This window comes from Drosophila serrata, unplaced genomic scaffold, assembly GCF_035046125.1.
Source record: "Drosophila serrata isolate PLE 108 unplaced genomic scaffold, ASM3504612v1 contig_240, whole genome shotgun sequence".
Classification (NCBI taxonomy): domain Eukaryota; kingdom Metazoa; phylum Arthropoda; class Insecta; order Diptera; family Drosophilidae; genus Drosophila; species Drosophila serrata.
Genome location: NW_028257138.1, coordinates 8077733 through 8092220, shown reverse-complemented (window position 1 = coordinate 8092220; position 14488 = coordinate 8077733). Strand labels below are relative to the sequence as shown.

General features: G+C 33.1%; 1 protein-coding gene across 1 annotated transcript in view; it reads right to left on the bottom strand.

Moving 5' to 3' along the window:
* Positions 1 to 11721, bottom strand: part of chinmo (Chronologically inappropriate morphogenesis) — a 60304-nt gene extending 48583 nt beyond the window's left edge. The window contains exons 1-2 of the mRNA XM_086831029.1: positions 11181 to 11721; positions 8467 to 9665 (exon numbers count right to left, since the gene is read on the bottom strand). The gene's annotated coding sequence lies outside the window, so the exon portion shown is untranslated. The remainder of the gene's footprint in view (positions 1 to 8466; positions 9666 to 11180) is intronic.
* Positions 11722 to 14488: the final 2767 nt, after the last annotated feature.

The following is a 14488-nucleotide window of genomic DNA, read 5'->3' as shown; positions in this document are numbered from 1 at the left end:
AAAAAAGAAAAACCCGCGCCACTGTCTATCAGACGTGCAGCCATGTGTGCAGCTAGCTAACCCTTTTTTTTAACTTGGCCCATCCACTGGCATCGAGTGCACTTCAAAGTAGCAATTCAATTTCATGGTTGCGACCCCCAACCTCCTCAGAAGAAAAACCGTCTCTATTCCTCCCTGAGAGTGTGTATGTGTGTGTAAATCACGTCCATAAAAATGTTGCACTCGAGTTGTTGCATTTTAATTAGACCAAAAACACAAAAAAGATACTGAAATAGGGAAATACGGTTAAGAAGATTGGTCACTGCAGGCGGTCTTGAATGTGTTTTTATCAACGGTCATCGCAATGTAAATGAAACACCTTGCACAAGAGTGAGAATCACCCACGCATAACGCCAAATGAAAAGACTTTACGAATTGAAAAAAAAACTCTGGGAAAATGCATAAATTAAGCTCGAGCAAGTGCAAGACTTGCGTAAATGCATTGTTACATTGTTTAAGCAATAAAAAATATATATGAGTGGAGATAAGCATATAGCCAAAAGTGTGACTTACAACAAAACCATATGAGTCAGCGAAGCGTTTGCCAGAAGACAAAGTCAGTTTGACTCAGACAAGGTAGATATAGTATCTATGCTTTTGGGGGGTGAAACTATTACCTTGGCTTAAAACTTTACCGAATGCAATTATTTATGCACCACAAAATGCAATCATTTCTCAGAATTTTAAAAGAGAGTAATGCACTTTAAATGGAGTGCAGATAAGGCTTAAAACAATGTAGTTAAGAACTGATCTAACTGACCAGTTTATTAACTATGCATAACTGCTAGATATACAATGTCCTGTTAAGGGTTTTCGGAGAGAAAAACTGCCAGTTAAGAAATAATTGGCTTTCTGAAAAGATCCTTTAAGAGTTTAAACTAAAAAACTGATATCTTTAAGTCAAGAATTTATTTGTTCAACAAGAAGTTAAAAAAGATACAAATGTTACATAGTTTATTAAGTACTTATTTTTACTGAAACTTTCTTTAAACTGAGGGTTAAAAAACTGACACCTTAACACAATATTCAGTAACCAGGACTTACATCTTCGTTTATCTTTGGGTAGTATAAAAAGGATTTATAACACAGTTGTATTAAGGGCTCGTTTATCAAGTCCTAAGTTTAAACTAAGAGTTAAGCAGCACTGGGATCTTAACAAGACATTAAGAAACAGAAACGTACATTTCATCTTCAGTTAAAAAAAAACATAAATTAATAAAACAGAGTTTCATTTACCACCAATTTATCCGGTTGTTACCTTAAACTGAGAGTTAAGCAAAACAGGACCCCTACTAACCCTAACTCGACATTGAGAAATCGTAAAAAATAGTTCATCTTGTTATAATTTCCAAAACATTTGTTCACAAAACTTCAAAACTCTTTCATCGAGTGAAGATTTTCTTAACTTCCACTTCCACTTCCTCTACCCAAACCTTTAAACAAACACTAGAACCCGGCACTTGACAATGGAATTACCTGCTCTTCAGTGATTATTTTCCCATCGAGCCAAGTGCATCATCATACTTTGGACCAATTCCAAAGTTCTGCATATCAAACGAACCAGAAAAAGCCAAAGAAGAGGTAACAAAGAAACACACACACACAGAGAGAAGAATACATAAAAGCGACAACAAAATCAAAAAATTAACCACAAGGAAAGAGGAGGAAAAAGGAACGCCCTCCAAGGGCTAACGGTAAATGCTGCATATGTGTTCTTTTCTCTCCCCCTCTCTCCTCCTATTTTCTCCCACTCCCTTTTCGCTGTCTTTGGGAACCCTTTTTTCGCTGCTCGCTTTCTTTTGTTCCTTCTTCCACTTGAGTTCGCTTTGTTTTAACGGAAGCTGCTGCTACTGCTGTTGTTGTTGTTTTTATGCTTTTTAATTTCCTTAACCATTTTTCTTTTGTGCTTTTTGTTCCACTTCTCTTCTCCCCCTCCTTTCTTTTGTTTTCTCCCGCCGAGTGCACTCGAACAGCGTCTTTGAGAGCCGAGTCAGAGTTGGAGAGATGTAAGGAAAAGCTAAAGGAAGAGGAAGTAGTCGAGGTGGAAACGCATACAAAAAAAGTGTGACATGAGGAGGAAAAAGCAAAACAAAAAAAGAGTGTAATAATAACAAACAAACACAACATCTCGTGCAACAAAGACAGTTACAGATTTTTACAGATTTTGTGGGGGAGGCAATTTACAAGAATTATTTACGTTTGGTTGCATGTGTCTCCTCTCAATGAGAGTGTCGTTGGAGTGTGTATGCGTGTATTATACTTGACGTAATTAGCCGTTATTTAAATTAAATTGGGGGAAGCCCAAAGGTTCTGGCAATTAAATAATCATTTCTGTACCGTTTCTTTGGGTTTTGTTACTTCTTTCCCTTTACTTTGCTGCACGCAAAGGGTTAGAGCAAGATAGAAATTATGTGACCGTTGTTGCATTTCACTGAAGCTTGATGCAGTGCAAGTGGGAAGGGTATATATTGCAGTTTAACGTGGTAACTGTACTTTATGTACTATGGGATCTTTTTGATTTAAGGAAGTGATTTTGTGAGACATAGGAAGTGCTTATCTTTTAATTAAGTTAATAGACTTTTAATAGATTTCTAAATACACATATTTCTATGATTTTAGGAGATTCTGATTGAATTCTTTAATATTTTCCTAGAAGTTACACTGCAGAAATCTATAAATAATCTTCTACATTATTTAAATATTCAATAAGAACCCCTGATCCCGTCGATCCCTTGGATTGCTATCTGTATCTCTGTAGCTGATCATCTCATTGAAAAGCTTCTGTCGCAATGTGCGTGGCGCCTAGGCAAAGCTTTAGAAAAGTGCGTGCCATAAAGCTCTGGGCCCCAAAATCCACCCATCTCCCTTGCTCTCCCTGCACTGGACTTGTAGTTTTGTTGTTGTTGTTGTTGTTGTTGAAACCATTTTTAGACTTCCTCATTTTGTTGCTGGATTTGCAGTGTGTAGTGGAGCAGGAAGGGAGCTTTTGTTGATTTCATGATTTTTTTTTCGGCTCGTCTGATATTTATTGCGCGTGAATGTCATTTGAAAAGCTCTACGCACTGCAAAAGTCAATGTATGTGTGTAAATTTTGATTGTGTGCGTTTACGCACATTTTTAATTATGTTGTGCCAGCTCAAGGTTTTTTTCTATCGCTGCTGCCTGCTGCTGCTGCTGTTTTATTTCGCTTTTCGCTCGTAGTTTTATTTTTTGTTGCTGTGCAGGCCTCCCGAAATTATTTATTTCTATTGTTGTTAGTGCTGCCCCTTACGCACTTTGAGCCAATTTAATTGTAGGCCACGCATTTGTTCGCGCTATGTAGGCTCGTATATATACAGTAGTGATTAAAATAATAGCACTAACTGGGAGACTATATAAAAAATACTTGGTATATAAGGAGAATTAAAGAAATGATCAATGAATATTCTCTTTAAACATTAAGATTTCTTAGTAAATGAATTAATATAAATTATAAAGTTTGATCTATGCTATTATTTTGACCCCAATTGTCTATATTAAATTTTGGATGCGACTTTTATTTTGCAGAGAGTGAGCGAGAGAGGAAGGATGAGAGAGCAGTGTGGCTAGATGGCATGACAAGTGTATGAAAAATACATAGATACATAGGCCTATGTGTTTATTTCTTTGCTTGCTTGTACATAGCAACTTCCATTCGCTTTTTTTTTTTGCTTTGCTCTGCGCTTTGTGCTTTTTTTGTAATTTTGTCTAAAATTTTTTATATTTATTTGTTGCGCCCTTTTGCAAGTGTGTGCGTGTACATATTTAAGAGTGTATGTTCATGTTGGGGAATTATCAGCATTCGGTTCTAGGCTGTGTGATGTAATTCCTAGACTCTGGAATTGACAACAACAAATTCGGTTGCCTGCAATTTTATTTAAGTTTTCTCGCTTATTTTATACGTTTGAGAAGGTTGAATTTTAAGACAAGGAAGGAAAGACAATGATTTTATAGTTATAAGAAATATAGAGTATTAAAAGATTGACCATATATGCATAGAACCATCTTTTTAATTGTTTTCCAATTAAATATTTGTATTTCAGGAATAAGATATTAAAAATCCAAATTTTTCTTAAAGCAATTACGATAGTTTGACTTTTTATTTGTATTCAAAGGCTTTTTAAGTATTCTAAAGTTAAAAAAAATATATATATAAAGTTAATAAATTAGTTTATTATTATTTTTTGAAGTCTAAATCTTTGTAATTCAAAATTTTAAATCTTTTTAACCATATTAAGATACAAAATAAACCTCCTTTAAAGCCTTTTCCCACGTGACTAATATTTCATGTCCCTGGCAATATTGCATTTCCAATCAGGAAACCGCATGTAAAAAAATAACAGCTTACAAAAAAAATTCTTCTACAAATATGCAATCATCTGCTAAAAAAATTTTTGAAATACACACACACACACACTCATAAATTTAGACTGAAACTTTACGCATTCCAACTGTTCAATGCAGATAAACCAAAGCCTTGCAAATCGGCAAAGAGAAAGAGATAGAAGTGAGAGTGGGAGAGGGAGAGGGAGACAAAGATGTCCGCCCATGAAATGCGTTTTCTATTTGTGCAAACTATTGCGGCGGCCATTGCAAAACATACACAGATACATACGCATACACCCACTCATACTCACACAGACGACACTTGCATGCAAAAGTTTAGGTATTTTTTTTATATTGCGTGCGTTTGTGTGTGTGTGTGTGGGGCGAAGTGGAGCAAAAGGCAACTGGCAATTAGCAACTGGGGAATGGCCAGAAATAAAAAAAAAAAAAAAAAACCTAACAAAACTAGCGAAAACGGGAGAAAAAAAAACGGAATTGAGTTTGCCAAACCCCAATACACATTGCATGTACAACAGGGGTCAAAAGAATAGGTGCTATTATCAGAAATGAATTTAATATAATATTGTTATATTTATACATCTAATAAAAATTATTTTATATTATTATTTTTATTTATTTATTTTTTTATTATTTATTTTTATACAAAATTTAATAAAATTAAAAAATAAAAAATGTACTGAATATTATTATTATATTAAATATTATTATTTATTCTTTTATTACTTATTTTTATTATGAAGCCTTATTATTTTGCAAGCAGCTGTGGCTCCAACTTATATGTTAGCTTTAATGTTCATATGTATGCGTCTATGTGTGCACTCTTCCACTATCTCGCTCTCTCTCTCTCTCTCTTTCGCCAATAGGCCTATGCTCATGTGGTCCGCCTCTCTTTCACTCTCGTCTCGCCCTATGAATAGTCAACATTTAAGTGCCATGGAAACGCACAACGAGGAAGCTAGCGGAAGAAGACGCAAAGATACAGCAAAAAAAAAGAATATATAATGTCACTTTGACTGACACTGACAGGTTTTTCGACCCACCACGCCTCCTCCTCCGTTACATTTTGCAGCCTAGAAAAACTACATACTTTGTTATATTTTTTGTTGTTTTGATAAGCCTAATTAGCTGATCATAAAAGCGATTATTTCATATGAATTTTTATGATCAAGTCTCGTGTAAATTTCAGTTTTTCAAGTCTATGGCAAGTGCGTGTGTCTTGTCCTTAATGGTTTATAAAATTAAATAAAACAAGTTAAGCTATACAACAATTACAACTTGCATGATATTTGCGTAATTTGCGCAGATAAAACTTGAAGGATTTATGTTTTAGAAATAGTTAATATTTAATTCTCTTAAGAATGTTTTAAATGCATCTTAAAAAGAAGTATTAAGTGAAACAAAAGACCAAAGATACATGGGTTTATATATTAGCATTCTTTGAATCGATATTATTATTATTATTATTATTATTATACAGTTTTAAAAACTCACAACTAAGCCAAATAGGCACTAATTTTAATACGGAAAGCTTTCATATGTTAGTTTTTATAAGATTAATAAATCTGCATACCAAATTTAAAATTTGTTAATCTTAAAATTTTATAATTTTTTCAAAATTTTAAAAATGTAATTTTAACCTTAAAAAAATTTTAAAAAATTAATTCAGCTTCGCCGCTGATGCTGATCAAGAATATATATGATTTATAACGTCGGATATGACAGCATAACAAGCTACTGAGTGAAATTATAATACCCCTTAAAGAGTATAAAAAGTAAACTGCATTCCCCTTTTTTTTGTTGGACAATTTCTTGGTAAACGTTCGCATTAAAATTCAAACAACTGCAGTGGCAAGTAATAAAATTTAAACAATTTCAAGACAAGTACCGAAATGCGTTCGTCTTTAGGGGGAAAAGGGGGAGACCTAAGAGCATATCATAGACACTTTGCGCAAGTGCCGACACACAACACCAACAACAACAACAACAACACCAACAACAATAACAACAGTAAATAATATAAAAAATAGAAGAAAATAATGAAGTCGGTTGCATTGCGTCAGTTACGACATAAGAAGCCGCGCAGTCTGCTACAAAAGATCAGGTATGGCGGCAAGTGCAAGCGAGACAGCGATGCAATTCTGGGAAAAAAGTTTAACGATTGTGCAAATGCACGTGAGAAGGCATGAGAAAGATGAAAAGAGATAGAGGGAGAGGGAGAGTGGGAAAGCTAGACACTTCCGACAAGTAAAATGCAGTCAGGCGACGAAAAACTCAAAAACAAAAAGCCAAGACAAGGTAAACAATACAGAGGGAGAAATTATAATAGATACATTGTCATACTTTAAGATACTTTTTTAAAAATCTAATAAATAATATCTATTATTATTAAGAGTTTAATTTCTATTGTAAAGTATGTTGTAAACTATACAATATATAACCTATAAAGCTGTTCATATTTTAGGTTGTAAAATAAATAAATATTTTTAGATCAAGAAATAGTAAAAGTAAATTATATTGTACAATTTATGACAAATAATCTTATAATCTGCTCACATTTTTGGTTGTAATATAAATATTTTCAGATTTTTCAAAAGACTTTTTAATAAGACATGAGAATTTTTATTTAAAATTTCCAAAAAATTTTTAATTTAGTAAATTATTTTTAAAATATCTTTCATCTGTAGATATTTTTCAAGCTTACAAAATTTGTTTAAATATCTTAATGTATCTTATTTAAATATATGTTTAGAACCATGATTATAAATCAATTTCAGAAATGTTTTAATATCTTGTAGATACTTTTCAATCTTTCAGATACTTTTGAACTGCATAATTCTTTAAAACCTTACCAATTTCCCCCCTTATTTTCTGTGTATTAAAGTTGGAGACTATAGAAATAGAAGAAAAAATGTATGCATTTAATTAAATGCGGAAGACCTCCGGGCAACAAAAATAAAACAAAAGCAACACAAAAAACTACAATTTTTCAAGCGCACGCAATGCGACTCACTAACGTAAGCGAGTGCGAGTGAGAGAGAAAACCAAGTGCGAGCGAGAGAGAAGCGATTGCGGATGGGGAGAAAAAAAAAAAAGTACACACAACGCACAAAATTTGGAACACGCTGCGCTGCTAAGTAGGTCAAAGTGGCAGCGGCGCCGGCAGAGGCAGCAACGAAAAGGGGGTAAGAATAGGGTGGTGTGAGGGGGGGCAGGGGGCAATATTGCGTGCCAACTGCGACGCAGTTTTTCCTTCTTCTTCTTCGTTTTTTTTTTGGTTTAGATGAAACACCAACAATGTGTGCAGCAAAAGTAATATATTTTTAATTTATGCATAACCCTAAATAAGGGATGTATGCACATATATTTTGTATGCCAGTGTAAGCGTACACTCGCACACATGTGAATATGTCAACTAGGCAACTTTTGCTTTTCTTCCCGTTATTAATATGCAACGCCAAGTTGAGTGTCATAAATCATACGCAAAGTGCGTAGACAATTTTTTTTCTGTACCTCTCTTGACCAAAAAATGTGTTTTTTTTTCTTCTTTTTTTGCATAAATTATAATTGTAATTAGAGGCGGTGTTGTTGTTGTTGTTGTTATATTTGTTACCAGTAATTGTTTGCAAATGTTTGTGGACACTTTCTAAAACAACATTTTTCATTTTTACGCAGTTTTTCGTGCGTGCTGAACTTATTTATTTTTTTAGGGGGAAAACGTTGAGAGGCCATTAAGGAAACTAAGGAAAGTTGCATAAAAAAGTCACTTTAGGCATATTTATTATATTAAATTTTGTTGTTAAACTAATTATAAAGTTGTTGTGGTTGATAAAATTTAATTTTGATATATGAATTTTGGGAATTTATTTATAATTTTGATTATTTTACAGATTTTAAACTTCATTTTAATGTAAAAAAGTTAGTCTATTTAAAAAGTTAAACGTCTTGAATTGAAAGAAATATTTTCAAATATTTAAAAATAGTTTTCCCATTTTATTTTATATAGTTCTTTAAAATAAACCCTCTCCTAAATATAAAAACTTTAATTCTGTTTTAAAAACTCACCTTAATATCCAATTGCAAATTTTCGCGCTAAATCCAAATCCAGAATTATCTCAGTTGTAAAACTTTTGCACAGTTATTAATTTTGAATTTTATTCTGTTTTTACACACTGCACTTTTCTTTTGGGGCCAAACGTTTATGTTCTTTATTTTTTATATAATTTTTGTTTTGTTTAGTTTTGATGCTAATTAATTAAGTATACTCTTTTTGTTTATCAAAAATTGTTTACCAAATATTCTTCGATATAATTTGTAAGCATAGATATATGTATAGGTATATGTATATTATGTTTTATAAATACATGTATTTACGATTCGTATTTTGTTAAATATTTGTAGCTTTAGCTTTTTTTTATCGAAACGAAATTTTTATGCAAACTAACACACACGTTCTCTGCTGCTGCGCTGCTTCTGCTCCTGTTGCGATGGCGTTTTACTGTAGTGATTACTGTAGTAGCTTTTCTTGTTGTTGTTGCTCAGTTGCTATGGCTGCTTTTGTTGTTGTTGTTGTTGCTGTTGTTGTTGTGTTGCTGTGTATAGTATTGCGTATGTCCGAACCAATAATTTTGAAGAGTTGACCAATTTTTGTTGGCGGTTAAATTTTTGCGGTTTTTTGCGTTTGTTCTAAAAAGATTTTCCTTGGCTTTTCAACTGATTGATTTGTTGTTGTTTTTTTACTTTCTTTTGTTTAATTTATTTGACGACGGCTTGTTGTTGTTGTTGTTAATTTAAAAAAGTTACATTTGTTTAGATTTTCATCTTAGTTGCAAAATATGTTCACGTGTGGACGTTTGAGATAATCTTAACTTTTCATATATTAATTAATTTTTTTTATTTATTTTTTTGTTGCATGCAGCTTGCCAAAAATCGTTTTTGTTAATTTATTGAAATTTTTGTTGTTGTGTTTATTTTGATATAAGACCAAAAATGTTGTTTGCCAATTTTATAATTTTGCGTTGTTTTTCGAAAAAGTTTTTATTTTCAATTCATTTTTGTTTGAGTTTTGTATAATTTCGCGAAATTATTATTTGTTTGTTTGTTTTTGCTTAGACCGTTAAATGTTCAAAATATTTAGCTTGATTAGCATTTCTTAGCATTCGCCGATATTGTTGTTGTTGTTGATTGTTTTTCGTAATGTTGTTGGAATTAATAAAATCGGTGTTGTAATTAGTTTGTTGAGGCATTTTCACAGTGACATTTGGCTGGAAATAGAAAAGCGATAGGGGAAATTATTTAGTTAAGCTTACCCAGTGTAAAAGTTTTTTTTCTTGGTTTATTTAAATAATTTCAATTATTTTCCTATCATTTTCCAAGTTAAATTAAAATGGTACATTCATTTATTGTTCATGTGGAAGACCTTTATAATGGATTTTTAATGAATTCAAAACTATTTCATAGAATTCCCTTGACCACACTTGTTCCATTGAAAAATTGTTTGGTCTTTTAAAAGTATTGCTTATGCTCTGAATTTTTGATTTTCTTATCAGCTAACAAAGTCGTAAAGTGAATTGCATAAATGGTTTTATTATCGGAATATATTTCATGTTCTCGTTTTCGAAATTCAATTCCCATTTGGCTTCTGGCAAATGTCATTTATTCGATGGATAAAAAAAATAAATTATTTTGGAATTTCGGGTTCGTATTTGGACTTTTGGAACGGTTTTCGTTTTTAAATGAAATGAATAAAATGGTTCAAGTTAAATATTTGTTGGAAATTAATTTGATTTATTTAAAACACATGATTTTGATTTTATTTTTCAGTAGCTCTGAGATATAATTCGTATTATTTTTTTCTTCTCAATAAGACAAAATAAGTATTCAGATTCAAATTTGAATTATTCACAAATCAAATACATTTTACTGATAATTATAACTTTGATAATTTTCACACCAAACTATTTAGTTATTTTTCCTTCTTCTTAATTTTAATATATGTATAAAACTTCGTAACTAATTTGCTGTCCCTCATTATAGTTCTCTCTCCTTTTTTATGACATTTTCCCAGGACATTTTTCACACTGATCACATTTTTTTACAGTTTTCAACGTATCCTTTAATTATTTTGCTTGCATTTTTTTTCTGTTTTTCTTTCTTTTTTCAAACAAGTGTCCTGGATTAATTGCATTCCCTTTTCGCATGCACTTCTCGCACTTTTCTTCACACACACACACACACACACACACTCTTTCTCTATGCCTCTTTCGTTCCGTTATTCTCACACTAACAAAACACACAGTGCAAAAAAGGGGTTCAGTTCACTGGGATTGCGCCTTGTTTATTTTCAGGGGGGTGGCAGGGAGTACGGGGAGGGTTGTTTATTGTTCCATGTTCTTGTTGTTGTTGCTGTTGCTGCTGCTATTTCCATTGTTGTTGCTGCTGCCTCGATTAAAAATGCAGACGTTTTCGTTATGCATAAAAAAGTTTTCGCTTCACTTTTTCCCAGTTTGCTTTGCGTTTTCGCCGTTTGCCTCGAGATCCCGTTTTATGCTGCGTTTTTATTTTTATTTTTTTACCGTTCCAAAAACGCACACACCCCAAAAAATGGATGTGGAAATCAAATACACACACACATAGGCTCATTTATACGCACTTTTGCCTGAGAGAATGGGTTAGGGAAATTGCAATTGTCCTTTTATGATTTTTCTCTCCCTCTGAATTCATGTTTTATTCTCACTTTTAATTCATAAGTATTGCTTAATTTTTTAACTGCAAATTACCTTCAATCACTTGTCGATAAACCGTTTTTTGTAGAAAACACTCTCACGATCGACGCACACACACGCACACTCTAGGCTCTTTGACACTGGGACAGTTATTTTTTGCGTTTGCCCATTGAACACAAACAAAACTTAAATAATAATTAAAAAGTCTCCAAATTCCGCAAAATCGTTCGCACTTTTACTTTGCCGTTGCATCGACTGCACTTTTAATATGAAATAAATTAAGGAATACAGTTTAATATTTAATATTTATATTTTTTTCGACAAAGCGGCTGTTCGATTTTCGTTAGATATAATTTAATTTTTTTGTTATTCTCGAAAATTTTTGCAATTTAGCAATTTAGTTTTCAAAATTTGAGTGCACAAGAGATGAGAGACGATATGCACACACCGTCTGCTGGCTGCGAGCTTTGCGAGCACCGAAAACCACCGAAACCTAGGGCCGAATAGATTCGAAAAGTTCGTTTATGGCCTATCAGCCGGCCACCGTTGCGAGCCGCGACGCCGACTGCAGCAGCGACCGAAGCAGCGACGCAGCGAAGAGAGTAAAGTCACCCCCACAGTCGCACAAAGGCACAGCAGCAACAGTCGGCGGGAGCAGAGAGTAAGAGTAAAAACGCAGCGAGCAGCAGCAGCAGCAGCAGCAGCCGCTCTCTGAGAACAGTGGGGCAAAGGGTGGCAAGAGAATTTTGATTTAAGACAATTACTTTATTTATTTAATTTATTTACTTTGAAGTTTAAACCGAAATTGATATAGTATTTACATTTAATAATAATCGCTTTTAGTTATTACTGTTTTTATGACTCAACTTTACACTGCGTTTCGGTTTTCCACTTAATTTGTACTGAAGAATATGTGCAATGATTGCAAAAGTATTGAAACTTACAAAAACTGTGTCTAAAACTAGTTTTTTTAAATTGCAGCGACTTAAAAATAGCATTTATAATTAAATGTAAATTTTGTAAATGTAAAATTTAAATCATTTGTAAATGAAAATTCCAACAAATCAACAAACAAACCAAAAACAGATGCAGATGCAAATCTTGTATTTGAACGACTTTGCCCCACTGTCCATAGAGTGGCCAAAGAACAACAAAACAAGTTTTGTGCTGCGTGCTTTTTCGCCTCAGTTGGGACTGTAGTTGAATTGTTGTTTTTGTTTTGTTCGCTGCTGCCAGAGAGTCATTTTGCATTGGTTCGACGTCGCCCCCGCTGTAGTGTAGGTGTATGAGTGAGCGCAAATATATATGTATGTATGTGGCTTTGTTTTTGAACTGACTTTGCCGCTCATTGCAAATGCAAAAGTTTTGCAGTAGTATGCGGCAGAGAGAGAGAGAGAGAGGGAGAGAGAGAGAGCCAGAGAGAGCGGTTCTCGCTCTCAGATAGACAACCACTTGGCGCTATTAATCCAATTGGAATGCAGGCGCGCAGCTTGCAATTGTGGAATTACAGGACTTTTTCTTATAAGGATCATTAAAACTTGAGAACAGATTTTATTAGGAATAAAATTATTTAGTTTTTTTAATAAAAAAAATTAATATAAACTCAATAGAGTTGTTTACTGCAGAGAGAGATGCAATCCTGGCTTTGCATTCACCTTATTTTGTGTGTGTATGCGTGGATCAAAATCTCAAATATCCCTTTTAGCCTTTATCCTTTCTCTGGGGGTGAGTTTCTCTCTCTCTCTCTCTCTCTCAACCTCCTTCCACACGCTCTGCAAGGCGCAATTGCATAAGGCGAGTAAGGACATGCGGTAATAATTGTTGGGAGCTCCGCTCAAGTGGAAAATGCTTAGGGAAATCGTGAATCTCGACCAGAAATAGCAAAGGCGAACTTGGTCTTAACCACATTGCCGAAGCAGCGGGGGATTCCAGCAATTCTAGATTTCTATTTCCAGTCTCTCTAGGACTCTAGGATGCAAAATAGCTTAAACCCTGCACCCGTTTGCACAGCGAGAAAAAAAGGGAGGAAAATAGGACACTAATCTATAAAACTTGGGATTTTTCTGGAGCTTTATATGTTGTTATAAAAAATAATATTTTATATACAAGTAATAGAGAAAAAATCCTAAAATAACAAGGCCTTTTCGGAATTTTAAGAACTTTGAACTTGATAGTTTTTTTTTATTAACTTTTAACCATTTGTATTTGCATTTCTTATGTTTTAACATATCAAATTATTAGATTTTAAGCACTGGAAATATATTTAATATCTTGCATTTTCTTAGGACAACATATATTAAAATCTAAAAATAGGTTTTCTAAAGAATAAAGTAATTTATTACTATTTAATTATTAGTCAGTAACTGAAATCATTCTCAATCATCAAAGTAGAATTTTTATAGAATTATTATACTATTATTTTTGTGTTTTTGTATACATTTACAATTCTCTGTGTAGGATGTGCAATAGCTCAACCCTGCGCTTCTAAAACTACTTCAGGATCAGGGACATGGACAAGACCAATCAAGTACGTTAGGATGGGGATTATAGAAGAAAGGATTTAAACAGGAAAATACAGATTTTAATTGCGTGTCCAGCAGTTTTTTAACGGACAAATGCTTTTTTTTCTTATAACAAAACGTGTTCTATTTAAATTTTTTTTTAAACAATTAAAACTAGTAATATTTGATCAATAACTCCGGTAGTTTTTAGGTTTTCAAGATGTCCTTAAACAATAAAATGTAATTTAACATTTCTGATGTTTTCTACTTAATATATTTGATCCTTATTTTGTATACAATGCATTTTTGATTATCCAAACAATAATGCTGCATAAAATGTCACTAATTTGCATTTCTATCAAATTTTCTTTATAAAATCCTAAAATTACCACGAAAAACCCTCAAAAAACATCAAATTTTAACCCAAAATCTCACCCTTTTCTCACAAAGTGTCAAAACTATCCCGTTTTTGGAATGCATTTCCAAAACGACAATATCAAATTGCGGGACAATCGAGACAATTAAAATACAATAAACTATTCCCTTATTTCCATTAATTAAAAGTTGATTCAAAGACAGACAAAAGGCACAAAAACTCTCAAACGCAAAAGACAAACACACAAATACAAATAGCAAAGACAAAAACAAACCCAAAAAAAAACTGACCCTGTTGAAGAATACTCGTTTTGTGTTTTGCTTTTTCTCCTCTCCTGCGCTTCATTCAATGGCAAAAATAGAAAAACGAGAAATGCTTCAAAAACAACAACAAAAACAATGCGCATTCATTTTGCAGTGTGAGCGAGAGAGAGCGGCGAGAGCGAACACAAGCGCTCTCAGAGAGTTCCAAAAACTTTAGCGGCA